Source organism: Phacochoerus africanus, chromosome 5 (assembly GCF_016906955.1).
Source record: "Phacochoerus africanus isolate WHEZ1 chromosome 5, ROS_Pafr_v1, whole genome shotgun sequence".
Classification (NCBI taxonomy): Eukaryota; Metazoa; Chordata; class Mammalia; order Artiodactyla; family Suidae; genus Phacochoerus; species Phacochoerus africanus.
Genome location: NC_062548.1, coordinates 123,361,035 through 123,377,498, shown reverse-complemented (window position 1 = coordinate 123,377,498; position 16,464 = coordinate 123,361,035). Strand labels below are relative to the sequence as shown.

General features: G+C 43.8%; 1 long non-coding RNA gene across 1 annotated transcript in view; it reads right to left on the bottom strand.

Annotated features, from left to right (window-relative positions):
* LOC125128320 (uncharacterized) overlaps nt 1-16,464 on the bottom strand; it is a 159,843-nt gene that overhangs the window by 87,844 nt on the left and 55,535 nt on the right. The window lies entirely within an intron of this gene.

Below are 16,464 nucleotides of genomic sequence, written 5' to 3'. Positions count from 1 at the left end.
GATAACAAAGGCAAGAGAGGGTGTGGAGAAAAGGGACCTCTCCTACACTGTTGGGGGGAACGTAAACTGGTATAACCACTATGGAAAACAGTATAGAGGTTCCTCAGAAAACTAAATATAGAATTGCCATATGACCCAGTAATCTTACTCCTTTGCATATTCTCAGACAAAACCATAATTCAAAGAGATACATGCAACCCAGTGTTCACTGAAGCACTATTTACAATAGCCAAGACATCAACCTAAATGTCCATCAACAGAGGAATGCATTAAGAAGACGTGGTACCTATCTATCTGCAATGGAACACTACTCGGCCGTAAAAAACAACAAAATAATGCCATTTGCAGCAACAGCGAAGTTGGACCTAGAGATTATCATACTAAGTGAAGTAAGTCAGACAGAGAAAGACAAATACCATATGATATCACTTATATGTGGAATTTAACTACAATGATACAAAAGAAACATTTATAAAACAGAATCAAACTCACAGACTTCAAAATCAAACTTAAGAATTACAAAGGGGAAACTGTGGTGGGGAGGGATAAACTGCGAAGATGGGACTAACATGTACATATGTAATAGATAATTAACAAGGACCACTCTAGAGCACAGGGAGATCTCAATTTCTACAGTAATCTATATGGGGAGAAGGAATAGATATATGTATACATATAACCGATTCATTTTCCTGTAAACTTGAAGCTAATACAACATTGTGAATCAACTATACCACAATAAAATTAAATTTTTTAAAGTTAATGAAGTTTTTTATGTCTTTATTTCTTTTAAGTTTTATTGAAGTACAATTTACAAGGTTGTGACAAAAGAAGTGACCCAGTCATACATATACACATATCCATTCTCTCTCAGATTCTTTTCCTACATAGATTATCACAGAATACTGGATATAGTTCTCTGTGCTATACAGCAGGCCCTGGTTGGCCAGTCATTCCATATACCTCAGTGTGCATATGCCAATCCCAAATCCTTCCACTCCCCACCTGTCCCCTTTGGTAACCACAAGTTTTTCAAAGTCTGTGAGTCTGTTTCCATTCTGCAAATAAGTTCACTTGTATTCTTTTCTTTTGGATTCCATATATAGGTTACATCATATGATGTTTGTCTTTCACTGTCTGATTAACTTCACTTAGTAATGATAGTTTCTAGGCCCATCCATAGAGATGCAAATGGCATTATTTCATTCTTTTTATGGCAGAGTAATATTCACTACATCTTCTTTATCCATTCCTCTGTTGATGGACATTTAGGTTGCTTCCATGTCTTGGCTCTTATAACAGTGCTGTGATGAATATTGGGGTGTATGTATCCTTTCAAATTATGGTTTTCTCTGTGTAGATGCCCAGGAGTGGGATTGATGGATAGTATGGGAGTTCTATTTCAGTTTTTTTGAGGAACCTCTATACTGCCTCCCATGCTGGCTGCACCAAAGTACATTCCCACCACCAGTGTAAGAGGGTTCTCTTTTTCTCCACATCCTTTCCAGCATTTATTATTTGTAGACTTTTTGATGATGGCCATTCTGGCTGGTTTGAGGTGGTACCAAAAGTTAATGAAGTTTTGAAATTAATGACAATTGGAAGTTTCCCCATATGTCAAATGCTCTTCCTTGCAAAGACTCTCCAACCATACTCATCAGATTATAGCATTCACCTTTTTTCTTTTACTTATCTATTCCATGTAAGCATTTAGTAGATTACTCAGGGAATTACAATGTTTATGGTGGATATTGATTGAAAAATATCTCAATGATTTATGTGCATTAGAGTGCATTAGTAAAGGCAACTCTAATTACTACCATGAATAAGCTCTGAAATATATAATGTGTCAAACACAATAAATAAATAAATTGCTCACATGAGGTCCAAAATAGGTGGTACAGATTGGTGGCAGGCCTTTCACGTGAGATTCAGTGACCCACGATCTCTCTGTCACATGCTCAGCTCTCTGCTAGGACAATGGAATCCCACGTTCAGCCCAGTAACACGGGGATCAGAGAATGGAAAAGCCAAATCCACTTAAAAAAATCTCGGCCCGGAATGACACAGGTGAGCCCCACTCAGGGTATATTAATCAAAGAATGCAGTCAGAATATTGTCTTGCTATGTCTTCAGAAAAAGAGGAAACACTTCTGATAAAAAGCCAGTCACTGTCGGCTATAGTCAGCCAACTGGGACAACCCACACTCTCATAAGCCACACTTCATTGTACCGCATTTGTATTATATTGTATTATAATTGCATAATACCTCATGGTTCCTAGTCGGATTCGTTAACCACTGAGCCATGATGGGGTACATTGTATTATAATTACCATGGTAATTTAGGAATTCTATTTTGGCTCAGGGTGTGTGTGTGTGAGAGAGAGAGAATTGGTGGGGAGGGAGAAAAAGAGAGAGAGAAAAAAAGAGAGACCCAGGTAATTGTACTGTGATGACCTAGCAGAATCAACCCAGGACATTTGCCACAGATAAACATTTAGGGAATCCTAAAATGGTCCCCTACTGTAAAACTGAAGTCCAAAGTGATACAGATACACTCATGAGGATCCAAACTCTAAGGCAAAGAGTTCATCTAAGAATTTGGGGAGCAATACAAAACTTTGCCAAGCACTTTGCCTTCACTGGCCAAAGTGGCCACATGGATGCTCATGTTCTTCCAGAGGCTTTGCCTGGACAGGTGCAATGCCTCCTGAGTTCTGGCTTGTTACAGGTCACAAGACATATCAATAATTATCCTTTGATCTTCAAAAAAGCTCTGCATAAGAATCACAGCAGGGATTACTCTCTTTTTTTAATTCTCAGGGTGGAAACTGAAAGCAATGTGACCTAAAGGTAAATAGAGATGGGACTTAAAACTCAAAAGCCAACCTCCCACCACATCAGCAGGCGTGAACTCCCTAGGAAGACTGTGACTCCAGTCATTTCCACAACTACAGTTGGCTTTCTCTTTCCACACTGATCACTTTCTTTAGATCATTCCTCGCGCTTTCACTTAACAAAAGAAAGATCAACCACTTTGTTCCTTAAGCATGATGAAATCTTACCCCTCAATATTCACAAACCCTAAGACTTGGTTACTCGAAGTATGGTATGTGGACCAGCAGCATTGGAAGCCCCTGGGAGTCTGTCAGAAACGCAGATTCTCAGGACCATTTCCTGATCCTCTGAATCAGAGTCTCTGTTTAAACAAGATCCCCAAGTGATGCTTCAGCACACTAAACTTTGAGCAGGATTGCTCTAGGAAACCCTTTAACATATTACCTTGAGTGCTTAATAGGGGGAGAAAAGACCTAATATAAAGACTTTCTACAAATCAACAGGAAATAGAAAAACAGGTATAAAATAGACAAAATATAAGGACAGTTAATTCACAGATGAAATACAAATGGACAATAAACATAAACTTAAAATGTTCATCTTCTCTAGCAATTTGGGAAATGCAAATTAAATCAACATGTAATTACACACTGCTATATAGAAAATAGAAAACTAGAAGTTCCCGTCGTGGCACAGTGGTTAACGAATCCGACTAGGAACCATGAGGTTGCAGGTTCGATCCCTGGCCTTGCTCAGTGGGTTAAGGATCCGGCGTTGCCGTGAGCTGTGGTGTAGGTTGCAGACGCGGCTCGGATCCCACATTGCTGTGGCTCTGGCGTAGGCCGGTGGCTACAGCTCCAATTTGACCCCTAGCCTGGGAACCTCCATATGCCGCGGGAGCGGCCCAAGAAAGGTGAGCAGCACACCTCAGTCTATTGTACAAATGTTGCATTTTTTACAAATTGAAGGTTTGTGGCAATCACGCCTCAAGCAAGTCTATAGTGCCATTTTTCCAAACAGCATTTTCTCACATCATGTCTCTGTGTCACATTTTGGTAATTCTTGAAGTATTCCAAATGTTTTCATTATTACATTTATTATGGTGATCTGTGATCAGTGATCTTTGATTATTATAGCAAAAAGATTACAATTCACTGAAGACTCAGATGCTGGTTAGCATTCTTTAGCAATAAAATATTTTTAGGAGTTCCTGTCGTGGCGCAGTGGTTAACGAATCCGACTAGGAACCATGAGGTTGCGGGTTCGGTCCCTGCCCTTGCTCAGTGGGTTAACGATCCGGCGTTGCCGTGAGCTGTGGTGTAGGTCGCAGACGCGGCTCGGATCCCGCGTTGCTGTGGCTCTGGCGTAGGCCGGTGGCTACAGCTCCGATTCAACCCCTAGCCTGGGAACCTCCATATGCCGCGGGAGCGGCCCAAGAAATAGCAACAACAACAACAACAACAAATATTTTTAAATTAAGATATGTTATTTTTTTAGATATAATGCTATCGTACATTTCACATACTGTAGTGTAAGCATAACTTTTACATGCACCAAGAAACCAAAAAATTTGTGTGACTCACTTTATAGCAACATTTGCTTTATTGAAGTGGTCTGGAACCAAACCCACAATATCTCCAAGGATGCCTTTACTCTCTCTCCTTTATTTATTTATTTTAGTTTCAAGAATTTTGACCAAAAATTCTACCCTGGGAATCCAGTTTATAGAAACACCTGTTAATATATCAAAGACAAGGAGTTCCCTTTGTGGCTCAGTGGTTCATGAACCCAACTAGCATCCATGAGGAAGCAGGTTCAATCCCTGACCTCGCTCAGTGGGTTAAGGAGCTGGCAATGCCATGAACTGTGGTGTGGGTCACAGGTGCGGCTTGGATCCTGCGTTGCTGTGGCTGTGGTGTAGGCCAGCAGCTACAGCTCTGATTTGACACCTAGCCTGGGAACCTCCATATGCCATGGGTGCAACCCTGAAATAAATAAATGTGTGAAGGGATCTTCATTATTCCATTTGAATTGTGAAACATAATGAAGGGAATATAATTATCCATCTGTAAGAAAATAGTTAAATAAATTAAAAGTATCCATACCAGAGAATCATGTAATAATTTAAAAAGATGTCAGTGTCATGAAAAGAAAAAATGTTTGCAACACACTTCTGAATGCCTAAACAAGCTGCAGAGTAGTATGTGCATTAGGCTCTCATTCCTGTGTTTTAAAACGACATAGGACAGAGGTATGTGTATTTGTTAAAACTAATGACACACCAAACTTAAAATTGGTACATTTTATTTTATGGAAATCTTACCTCACTAAAATGTATTAAAAGCACTACACGTGTATATGACAGGGGATGTTATATATGTATTTTCAGGCCGACAAAATGGTCCATAAGGAACACAAGAAGCCTGAGAAAGTGGCAGAAGCCTAGGAAAGAAAAGCACTAGTGGTAATTTCTTTAGTGTTAGTATTTTTCAACCAGCATGCATACTTCCTCTATTCTAGAAAGCACAAGTTAAAAATCTAAATGAAATAAATGCAGCGAGCCTGAATCACTGTGGAAACCCGGATCCAGCCTAGCCTCATCAGTTCCTCCCACTGACTGAGTTGAGTCCTTCGCTATCTGGTGTGAGGATCTACCTTGAAAGAGCTGTTAACATCACACACAGCATCGCCAGACTGACTCTCCCTAAGCACTGGTTTATTCTGTCATAGATGACTACTGAGCAGACTTAAACATCAAGCCCTATGCTAAAAATTTTGTGGAAATTTGATCCAAAAAAAGAAGACATAGTTCCAGCCCCCCATCCTATCACTCCATTCGTGAGGAAGATTACAGCACTCTCAACCAAGCAGTGTAATAGGTCTATATTAGTTCGTGCCTCTTGCTGCCTCGCCCACTGAACACTGGTTATCATTATTTTCCTTATTTCTTACCTACTCTGGTCAAATGAATCCTTAGGCTGTCCTAAAAACATCCCAGTCTTTGCTTCTACTGCCCTGTCACCTGGAGTCCCTGTTTCTGCCATCACCATCACCCGCTCTCATCTACTCAAAAAACTCCATCTCCACCTTGTCCAAGAAGTTCTTGCTAAGCCCTGAAACCCTCAATTACCTCCCCTCCCCTGATAACTGTCAATGATTTGTTACTTTATACTTTTTTTTTTTTTGACTCTTTAGGGCTACACCCATGGCATATGGAGGTTCCCAGGCTAGCGGTCCAATAGGAGCTGTAGCCACCAGCCTACATCCAATTGGAGCTGTAGCCACCAGACTACGCCAGAGCCACAGCAACACCAGATCCGAGCTGCACCACACTCAAGGCAATACCGGATTCTCAACCCACTGAGCAAGGCCAGGGATTGAACCCATGTCCATGTCCTAATCGGGTTCGTTAATTGCTGAGCCATGATGGGAATTCCTACTTTATACTTTTTTAAAACGTTAGACAAAGGAGAGGAAATTAATAGGGAATAAGCGATTTTCCAAAAGCCTGATGAGGTCTATTTTCCTCATTTTATAGATGGATAAACTGAGGCTTAGTGAGGTCAGGTGACTTGGTCAGGCTTACACAGCTCATAAAATACAGGCCAGTCTTCAAACCTACTTCTGACTGTCCCTAGAGCCCATGGCTTTGCTCACACCATGCTGCCCTCCCAACCTGTCACTGAGGCGATCTCATTGAACTCTCACACTGCTGTCTCAAGAAATACACGTTGATTGATTGATGACATGTTCAGTAGCAATGTGGTCTAGTTCAAGGGTTTCCCACAGCTGAATTTGATGAAAAGCCCCTACTGGGCCCAGAGAGGTTTAACCTGCTTCAAACTCTGGCTTTCCTGCAGTATCATCAGTCTCAGTCCCAAGACCTGAAGCATGAAGTTTCATGTACTTACAGAGCCTTAAAGTAACATCAGAGATGACAGAGTTTGAGTACAAGCCCTGGCATCTGGGGCCAGGGTTCAATGCTGGGGAGCCCCATCACTCTGCTTCCCAAGGTTCTCCCAGGTGGTCATTTGGCCATATGTGGGCTGGGCTGACTGGGACAAGCTGCTTTGACCTTACCTCCTGAGACCTGTACTGTTGGCACATCGACCTAGAACACATGGAGCCCAGGCACCTCGATGGCACAAGGCCAGAACCAGACACCCCAGAGTCAGCAAGCTAGATTCCAAGCTAGAGCTCCAGTAATTTGGGAAAAATACCCCAGCAATTCTGAGCCTGTTCACCCAGATACACTATAGGAATTATAGTACCTTTCCTGCCTACCCTTTAGGAGATTAAGAGAATCAGAGATCCTGCTTATGGAAAAAACTTTATATAGTAAAAATCCCTGTCAGTTCTATATTTCCATATGCTGAAGAGTCACTGTCACTACAGGAGGTGGAAGTTGCCATGGACAAAACACTGGAAAAAGGCAGGAGACCAGGGTCCACTCCTGGCTGAGCTGCCAAATCTGTTCATGTTGTAACAGCCAAAAGCTCTGGCCTCACCAATCCTATGGGTCAGAAAGATAGATTTCCAAGTCTGCTTCATTTGGAAACAACAAACACTTACTAGCAGGATGCTCTGGAGGAGAAACTTAAGAAGCTGGGATGTATGCGGATAAGCCACGGTCTCTCGGGTTAATTTCAGCAGCAACATCCTAGGATTATGGGACTCCAGACATAACATTGACCCTCAGTGACTCACTCAGTCTTGGTGCCTGAAGCATCTCTTCTGCATTGCTTTTTATTATCTTCAATTCTCTTGTTATTTTTAACCATCCTGGTTTGAGTGCACTTTAATCCGATAAGCTACCTCAAATCCTTTTTTGAACCATGTCATCTATAAAACACGTCCATTAACAAGCAACTTGCTTTGATCTTAGTAAGTCATTTCTTTTCAGAGCTGGAAAAGAACTCAGATGTCGAATTCAGCCTCGTATGTGATAAATGGAAAGCTAGAGAGCCAAAGAGAGAAAAGGACATGCCCAAAGTCATACATCTAGTTGGAGGCAGAGTCAGGAAGGGAGCTCACAGTTCATTATGGCTCCTATCATTGTATAATGTGAGCCGGGGTCTCTTTTTCTCCAGCCAGAAAATGGAAATAATAACACTGTGGTCTTGCAACATGGCCCATCCATGCTATCTAAGAAAAATCTTTGCTGTAATTATTAACTGTGGTTTTTCAAAACTTAGTAATAACACAATAATATTCTTCCTAAAAACTCATAAAAAGCTTCTTGGAAACCTAAGAACAGAGTAAGCTCTACTTGTGCCACTGAACCAGAACACTCTGAACTGGGCTGTTTATATATGCAATTGGTTCACTGCACAAAGCTGTCCAATTCAGGGGCCAGAGAAAGCCTGTATAGACCGGCTACACACTGGCTTTAAAGCCTTTTAGGTGAAGGCTGCTGGGGCATAGTGAACACTCAGCCGCTGAAACCTCAAAAATGTATTCACTGGTGGCACTGTGGGTAAAGGATCTATCCGGTGTGACCGAAAATAAATTAATTAATTTAATTAAATAAGAAAGGTTTTAAAAAATTTATTCCTATTGTTTTTTGGAGCAGACAGAAACACTTGAAGCGCTGCACTGGAGGGTCATCAGAAAACAAACCACAGCTCACGAATGCAGCAATGGTAATACTGAAAAAAACAGGCCCTCTAGCTCCCTGGTCAAGAACACAGGCTGAGAAGTCAAGACACCGAGATTTAAATTCTATTGTGGCCACTTACTAGCTCTGTGATCCTGAGCAAGTCATGTGACCTCTGAGCTCATGCTCCTCATCTGAAAATAGGAATAAAAATAGTATCTACCTCATCGGGTCTTCATAAAGACTAAATTAGTTAATAATGTAAATTGCTTAAAACAACAAGTAGTGCCTGGTAAGTACCCACTGAATGTTAGCTCTTATTTCACTGCTGCAAGCAAAGAATACTAGTGGGGTGGCAGAGTTTGTAAGTCTTGCAGCATGACCAACTAGACATGAATCTCAGGTCCTCGTGTCCCAAGCTCTTCCTATTTTAAGGGTTTAAAAGGTGAAGTGTTCCATCCAGCATCAATTTCTAAACTATATGAGAGAAACCTTCTGTTCTTCCTGAGTATTCAACAGAGGGTAGAGATGAAGGTCAGCCCCAAGAACCTGTGAGAGGAGCTCAAGCCATGCTCTGGTTGCTTGCATTAGGGAAGGCTCACCTGCCACTGAAAATGTTCCAGGAAGAACAGCACAACCACTGAGAGGATGTCACTGTTCATTGCAGTGCTATTCACAATAGCCAAGACATGGGAACAACCCAAATGTCCATCAACAGATGACTGGAATAAGAAGATGGAATACTACTCAGCCACAAACAAGAACAATATAATGCCGTTTGCAGCAACATGGATGGAACCAGAAACTCTCTTACTAAGTGAAGTAAGCCAGAAAGAGAAAGACAAATACTATATGATATCACTTATATCTGGAATCTAATATATAGCACAAATGAACCTTTCCATAGAAAAGAAAATTATGGACATGGAGAACAGACTGTGGTTGCCAAGGGGGAGGGGAAGGGATTGGGATGGATTGGAAATTTGGGGTTAACAGATGCAAACTACTGCCTTTGGAATGGATTAGCAATGAGATCCTACTGTATAGCACTGGGAACTACATCTAGTCACTTCCGATGGAGCATGATAATGTGAGAAAAAAGAATGTATGCGTGTATGTGTAACCGAGTCACATTGATATACAATAGAAAATTGACAGAACACTGTAAACCAGCTATAATGGAAAAAATAAAAATCATTATTTAAAAAAAAGAAAGGAGTTCCCGTGGTGGCGCAGTGGTTAACGAATCTGACTAGGAACCATGAGGTTGCAGGTTCGGTCCCTGCCCTTGCTCAGTGGGTTAACGATCCGGCGTTGCTGTGAGCTGTGGTGTAGGTTGCAGATGCGGCTCGGATCCAGCGTTGCTGTGGCTCTGGCGTAGGCCAGTGGCTACAGGTCTGATTCAACCCCTAGTCTGGGAACCTCCATATGCCTCGGGAGCGGCCCAAGAAATAGCAAAAAGACAAAAAAAAAAGAAAAAGAAAATGTTCCAGGAAGAATAGCAGGACCACTGAGAAGATGCCACTGAGCCTTTGGCAGTGACTCTCAACCATTCTTGACCTGCCCCACTGTACCTCTGGCTCTGACCCATCTTCATGGTATGACCCCGAGAAAATCCCCAGCCCTCTGGGGTCTTCGGTTTCTCCATCTCTAAAAAGAGAGCAGTTTAAATGATCCCTTTGTCTCTTCCAGCTTAACTTTTTGGTTCAATTATTCTACTCACTAATCTCTTTCCAATGTGAAGAAAGCCTCACCAATTACTAGAGAAATTTAAGCACCACACTGGAAAAACATCAAGCAGTTTATGCGAAATACCCAGTAACTACACAAATGGTGTTTAACATAAAAGGACAGAGGCCAAAAACAAACTCGCACAATATGGGAAATGGAATCTTTAAAATTCTCAGTCAGTCCCTTGGAGCTGGTCAAGCAAGTCTTACCCAGGTCATGGCGGGGAGGCGGGGGGGGGCGGGAAGCGCTTAGAAACATTCCAGCCAAACCTTTCCCCAGCTCTCCACATGCCCAGTTTTGAGTCACGGAAATGACTCATGGCTGTCCAGTTTGAGAATCAAGGTTCTGTTTCTGTAGGTCTCTGCAGACAACCAAAGACTGGCCCGGCTGAGTGCAAACGAAGTACTCAAGACCCAGCTGGATACAGAAAGACTTCGGTCACTCACTGAACAACACGCAGGTCTGGCCCAAGCTGAGCTGCAGGAAGACGTTAAAGTCCTCCAAGCTGGGGCCAGACCCTCTTAAGAAATCCCAGAAGACTCACGGTTATTTCTGTGCATTTCCAGGGTGGCTCTGCAGGGAAGTACCCTCACTTGAAGAAACCCCGAAATAAAATCTACCAGCTTCAAATATGGAGCCTAACTGCAGACGAGCACTTGAGGCATGTTTCTCGAATGAAGACATTTGTTTATTTGGATATCTGAGGCTCTTCACTTTACCAAGGAACTCACTGCCAGATTCTGTTCAAGGAACTTGGGGGTACATTTATGTCTGTTTATGTCCTTTGCTGACTAGTCCCTGTTTGCCTCATCTTCCAACAGTCGTCTGCCCTTCCCTCCGCTCGATGCCCAGAGCTTCCATTCGATTTTGGTCAACGGGAAGCACCAGCAGAAAGCAAAGGGCAGGAAGAGAGAGGCTGGGGTGTCTACTTTACTCCTCATTGGATTCCCAGCTGCCTCCCATCTTAGTTCTAGCTTTAGCCCAGCTCCTGCGTCGCATCCTGCCTCCTGGGGTCCCAGGCTCATCGGGGTCCAGGAACACTCCTGGCCCCTTTCTTTGCCTTGCCCCTCAGACCTAATGGCTTCCCCTGGTTGCCTGTCCCTGGGCACACAGCCCGTTGGTCCTTTCTCCCTGCCTCTGCTCTGAATGTCATCTCTTCACTAAACTCTCCTGCTGGGATTGAGGCACAAGCCATCAGCTACTTGGCCAGATTGAGGTGGTGTCAATATCAGGCTGTAACTGGCTGACTTTAAGAGTCATTGGAGCCAGAGAAAATGCATTTTTGGCATTTTTGAGTAAAAGTCAGTGGAAAAATGAAAATTCAGCTACCAGGTTTTGTAGAACTACGACTGTTACTAAGATTGTTCTAGTCTGAATCTAGCACTCTCAACAAGAGCATGTGCAAAAACCACCCTTCAAAGAGTAACAAAGCTGTCAAATGCTTCCTCTCTGATCTCATCACTAATTGGAAGGTTAGGAGGAGTCCTCATAAATGGCCTCCTGAGTTCTTCAGAAAATTTTTTCTCAAAGGAAACAAAAATGACAGTAGCAGCTACTGTGAATGACAGTAGAAAAGAGCTTAATTGGGATGTATTTTATGAAGCCACATGAACCCAACACATCCTGTACTTTGCAGCAGAGTAACCGAGTGGGTATCAAACCTCAGAACATACCAGTGGCACAAAGCAGACATCTGTCCTCTCAGCAAGAGCACAGAGACTTCTGGGTCTGTGGCAAAATCGTGAAAGCGATACGTCCCTTCTTGCTACTCTTGAGCTTCTCTGAGTCGGTCACTGCCTCTTTCTGCCTCCGCAGAAACCAGGAGATGCACAGACACTGATCATTCAGTCACTCCCAAATTCATGGGAAACATGCTGCTGAAAAGAAGGGCAACTCCTTTCCCTGCACAGAACGGACCACATCTCTTAGGGCATCTCTCAGAAGCGTCGACGATGCAGGCTGCTGCTAATTCTGTCTTCAGATGCGTATCTTCCTTGGCTGCTTATTCATCCTCTGAACAGTTATTGTGTCTATTCTATACCAACTATAGGTATAAAGTTGAGGACAGAATAATTTAGTTTAAATTAAAAGTTCAATTTTAAAGTAGATAAATAAGGAGTTCCTATCGTGGCTCAGTAGTTAACGAATCTGACTAGGAACCATGAGGTTGCGGGTTCGGTCCCTGGCCTCGCTCAGTGGGTTAAGGATCCAGTGTTGCTGTGAGCTGTGGTATAGGTCACAGATGCGGCTCGGATCCCGAGTTGCTGTGGCTATGGCGTAGGCCAGCAGCTACAGCTCCGATTCGACCCCTAGCCTGGGAACCTCCATATGCCGCAGGTGCGGCCCTAGAAAAGGCAAAAGAACAAAAATAAATAAATAAAGTAGATAAATACTTTCAGAGTGAGAACGTCTGTGAAGAAAAGAAAGCAGAGGAATGGGCTAGAGAGTGGCCAGGAAAGCCTGGCCTGCGAGATGCCGCTGAGAAGAAACTCGTTGCATCCAAAGTTCAGCCCTGCGTCCGCCGTGTGGATCTTGTGCGCAAGCGCTCCCTCAGCCAGCCCGCCTCACACGTGTTCCGCACACTTCAGTCCCACCCAGTGTGAGCCCCATGGACCGTGGGCCGCCTCCACACCTCTGGACCCTTGTTCAGACAGAAGCATCTCTTTGGGTGGCCCCTCTCACGCCCACCCACGCTTCCCTGGCTTGTCACCTTCCAGTCTCGGGTCCAAAGTCTCTTTACACAGGCTCCTCCTGACCCACTGCCTCTGCCTCCACTGCCCCTTTTTCTCAGCCTTCACTGAACCCTGCACACACGTTGAACACGCTGGCACACTTCTCACATCGTATCAGAATTATTGCTGTGATCACCTGTCTTTGTATTAAGCTGCAAGCCCCAAGTCATATGCCCAGCATCTCTCACTGCAACTTGGCCCGCAATACAAATACCTGAGGAACAAAGAGAATGTGTGAGCTTAGAATGGACTTTTCCTGATTTTACAAATAAGGAAATAGAGGCTCAGAGAGGTGAACTCACTTACCCAAGGTCACACAGCCAGGAAATGGTGGAAGCTGGAATTTAAAACTGGGTATCCTGAAGCCAAATCTTACATGTAGTGGGTTAGCATCCAGCTAATTAGGGTAAAAGAAGGAAATCTGGGCCTGAAATAGCAGAGTCACTGGCAGCCCCTGCACAGGTGTCATTTTGAGCCTCTGCAGATCTCTGCATGAGCCCCTTTCCCCGCTGGCCAGAAACTAGAGCTTATCTGTGGTATTTAAAGGTCCAAGAAATTGGGCAAAGTTTCATGGTGGGGATGGAAAATGTTGTCTGCTTCTGTCAAATTTCAAAATCTTGCAGTAGTTGTCTTACTTTTTTTAATGTCCTTCATTCTAAAAATATTCTCCCCACTCCCCCTCCAAGAAATTCCCTTTTGTCATTGAAATGGTCAAAGAAAACCCTGAAGAGATCAAAAAGTGGCAATTCAGGGCAAGCAGCCCAGGGCGGCTTGGATCTCTGAGAATTCTCCAGGCCCCAGGGCAGAGCACCAAGCTGAAGCAGCTGACATTTCTTTAAAAATCTATCCTTCTGCCGCTGCTGGGAAGGTAGCCTTGAGGTGGACACTCTCCCTGGGAAACCCAGGCGCCTGTGGGGATTTCAGGGGAGAATCCCAGCCCCCTCCATGTGCGCATAAGGAAGCAGGAAGCACCCCCGTTATTTCATAGCTTCACCACCCCAGACCCAGGTTCCTCCTGGTACCTTCCCTGACCACAGCCATCTCCACTCATCCGCCCCACATTCACCACATGCTCTGTTTTACTTGTGTCTTGTGCAAACCGTCGCGTTGGAGGGCAGGCCAACATGTCTTCCGCAGACTGTCGCATGGAAGGCAGGCCCGCGTGTCTTCTGCAGACTGTCGCGTTGGAGGGCAGGCCCGAGCCTCACACCTCCTCAGTCCCTGTGATGTCTCACCCCTGCCTGGAGCACAGGAGGTGATTAGTAAGTGAGGCAGCAAGGTCCACGCCCGCACATGCAGAGTCACGAGTGGGTCTCACATAACACAGCTGCTCTAATCCCAAGGGGGTCGGCGGACCAGAAGCAGGGCTTTCTGAGGTCATATTCCAAGGGGAGAGGACACATACCTTTCCCAAACTCCTGTCTGGCTCAGGAGTGAGGAAGGGCCCAGTTATTTGGAACACGAGCCCCAGAGCATCCCCTGTACGTGTGTGTGTGTGTGTGTGATAACACTAGCACAAGCCACAGCCCTCACTTCTGACCCCCACTTTCATCCAGCGCATACTAGAGACTCACATGTGACATGCGTAAGGCGGGGCTGGGCCCATGACAGCTGGGCCCCATTTCTCCCCGACAGGTACCTGGGTAGAAGATGGGGAAGGATGGGGCTTTTCCTAAGTGCAACTTTGTTCAAATAAGAAACTGCCCTACAATTTGGAAGTCGATTTCCCGAAGCTTGGCTTGTATTTCAGTTCAAAAGGGAAAGAACAACTAAACAATGAATGAGGCAACCACACTCTGAGCCTGCCCACGATATATGCAAAAAGATTCTTTCAAGAAACAAATTACCGACTGTACACCGGGCTCCATCTTGGTAGGCCTTAACCTGCAATGCTTGATAAAAGCTTGGCAACTAGATAAATAAAGTCATTGTATAAAGTATGTTGAATTACTCCTTCGGGAAAGGTGAATGGAGAAAACAAGCCCTCACCTCTTTCCCATGATTTCTAATAATCACACGATCAGCTCTGTGGCCACCACAGGCAAAGAGGAACCCCCTTTCTTTCATGTGAAGGTGACTGCTATCTACCTGGGAGTCAGAACCGCATCTCAGTCTCCCATCAACTGAGTTAATCTCTCCAGATCCATAGGCAACCCTCCTACAGAATGAAGCAGAACCAGACTGAGTTTGTTTCGTCTCGCCAAAAGAATGCTCTGATGAGTTCTGTTGCCAATGACAGAGAGTGCAATATTATAGTAAAATCAAAATCAGTGCCTCTTGGTCCTAAACACAGCCACAATACTTCCATGGCTCAAAATTCTGAAACCTGTGATAGTGAACATCTTGTTCGTGTTGATTTTGGCCACTTCCAAAGACGTCATGTGTATCTCTCCGCCACCCACTAAATCGCCCACCCTCACCACTTCATCACGGACTCCACATTTATAAAGAAAATCTGCATAAGAGAAAGTCCCACTCCTCATAAAATGACGGCCTCTACACACAGGAATGCTTTTTATGGAAAAAGCACTTTCAAATTGAAGTTCTAAAACGTAGTTAAACAGGGATTGTCTCATTGTTTGGGTACCATGTAAAGAATAAATGTGTATCATAGTGAATAATTTTCAAACTCTGTGCTCCGTGTACAACAGTAAAAGAGATTCAACTCCAATGTAAGCACCTTGAGGGAACAGGGTTTAATTAACTGCAACCCCAGAAACTATCAGAGTTCCTGGAATATGGGAGATAATAAATGCTTGTTGAAAGACTAAATGTCAGACTTGGCCATATTGGGGGCTATATTTGAAAAGAATTAATCCCTACACCCCATGCTCTCTCTCCTTCTCTTAATATCCGTACACACACACACATAAGCACATGCACACACACGTGGACACATGCACACACATGATAAGCTTATCTAGGCTAATATATACAAATATAAAGAAAAGAGATATGGCATTCTATCTGGAAATTATAGTTTAGAAAGGTCAGGAAAGACTCGACCTCCTCATTCTGGTACTCACTCATCCTGAGAGATTATACATCTGGAAGAGGGAAAAGTGAAACACATAGTGCTATGAAGGAAGCATCCTTTGGTTACAACTTAAAACTTCAAATAAACTTGAAAGATTGGAAATTGGAAACATACATTCAATCCTCTGCTTTTTCTCTACCTGCTTTTCATTTGCTTGTTTACTTGCTGTAGTTGCTGTTTAGCATATTAAAACATAAACCTGTTTAAACACTCATGTTTTTCCAGAGAACCTGTGAGAAAAGGCACGGTGATTTCAGGAGAAATCCCACTCACCTACAGACACCACGCACCCTCAAACCCAAAGCCCCAGTTGCTCATATTTGTTTCCCAAACTGATCGGCAAGCCCTGGCTTCCTGAAGACTAGACCCAGGGATCGCTTTCATGCATACGGCTCGTTGGCTTTATGAGTTCTTGGCAACCATACAGGTCTTGGATTCCTTTGCAAACAGCGAAATCATACTTCCTCTTTATGGGATACCAAGAGTTCATACCAAGGGCTACTGTGAGACATTTTTGGTCTGTGCCAA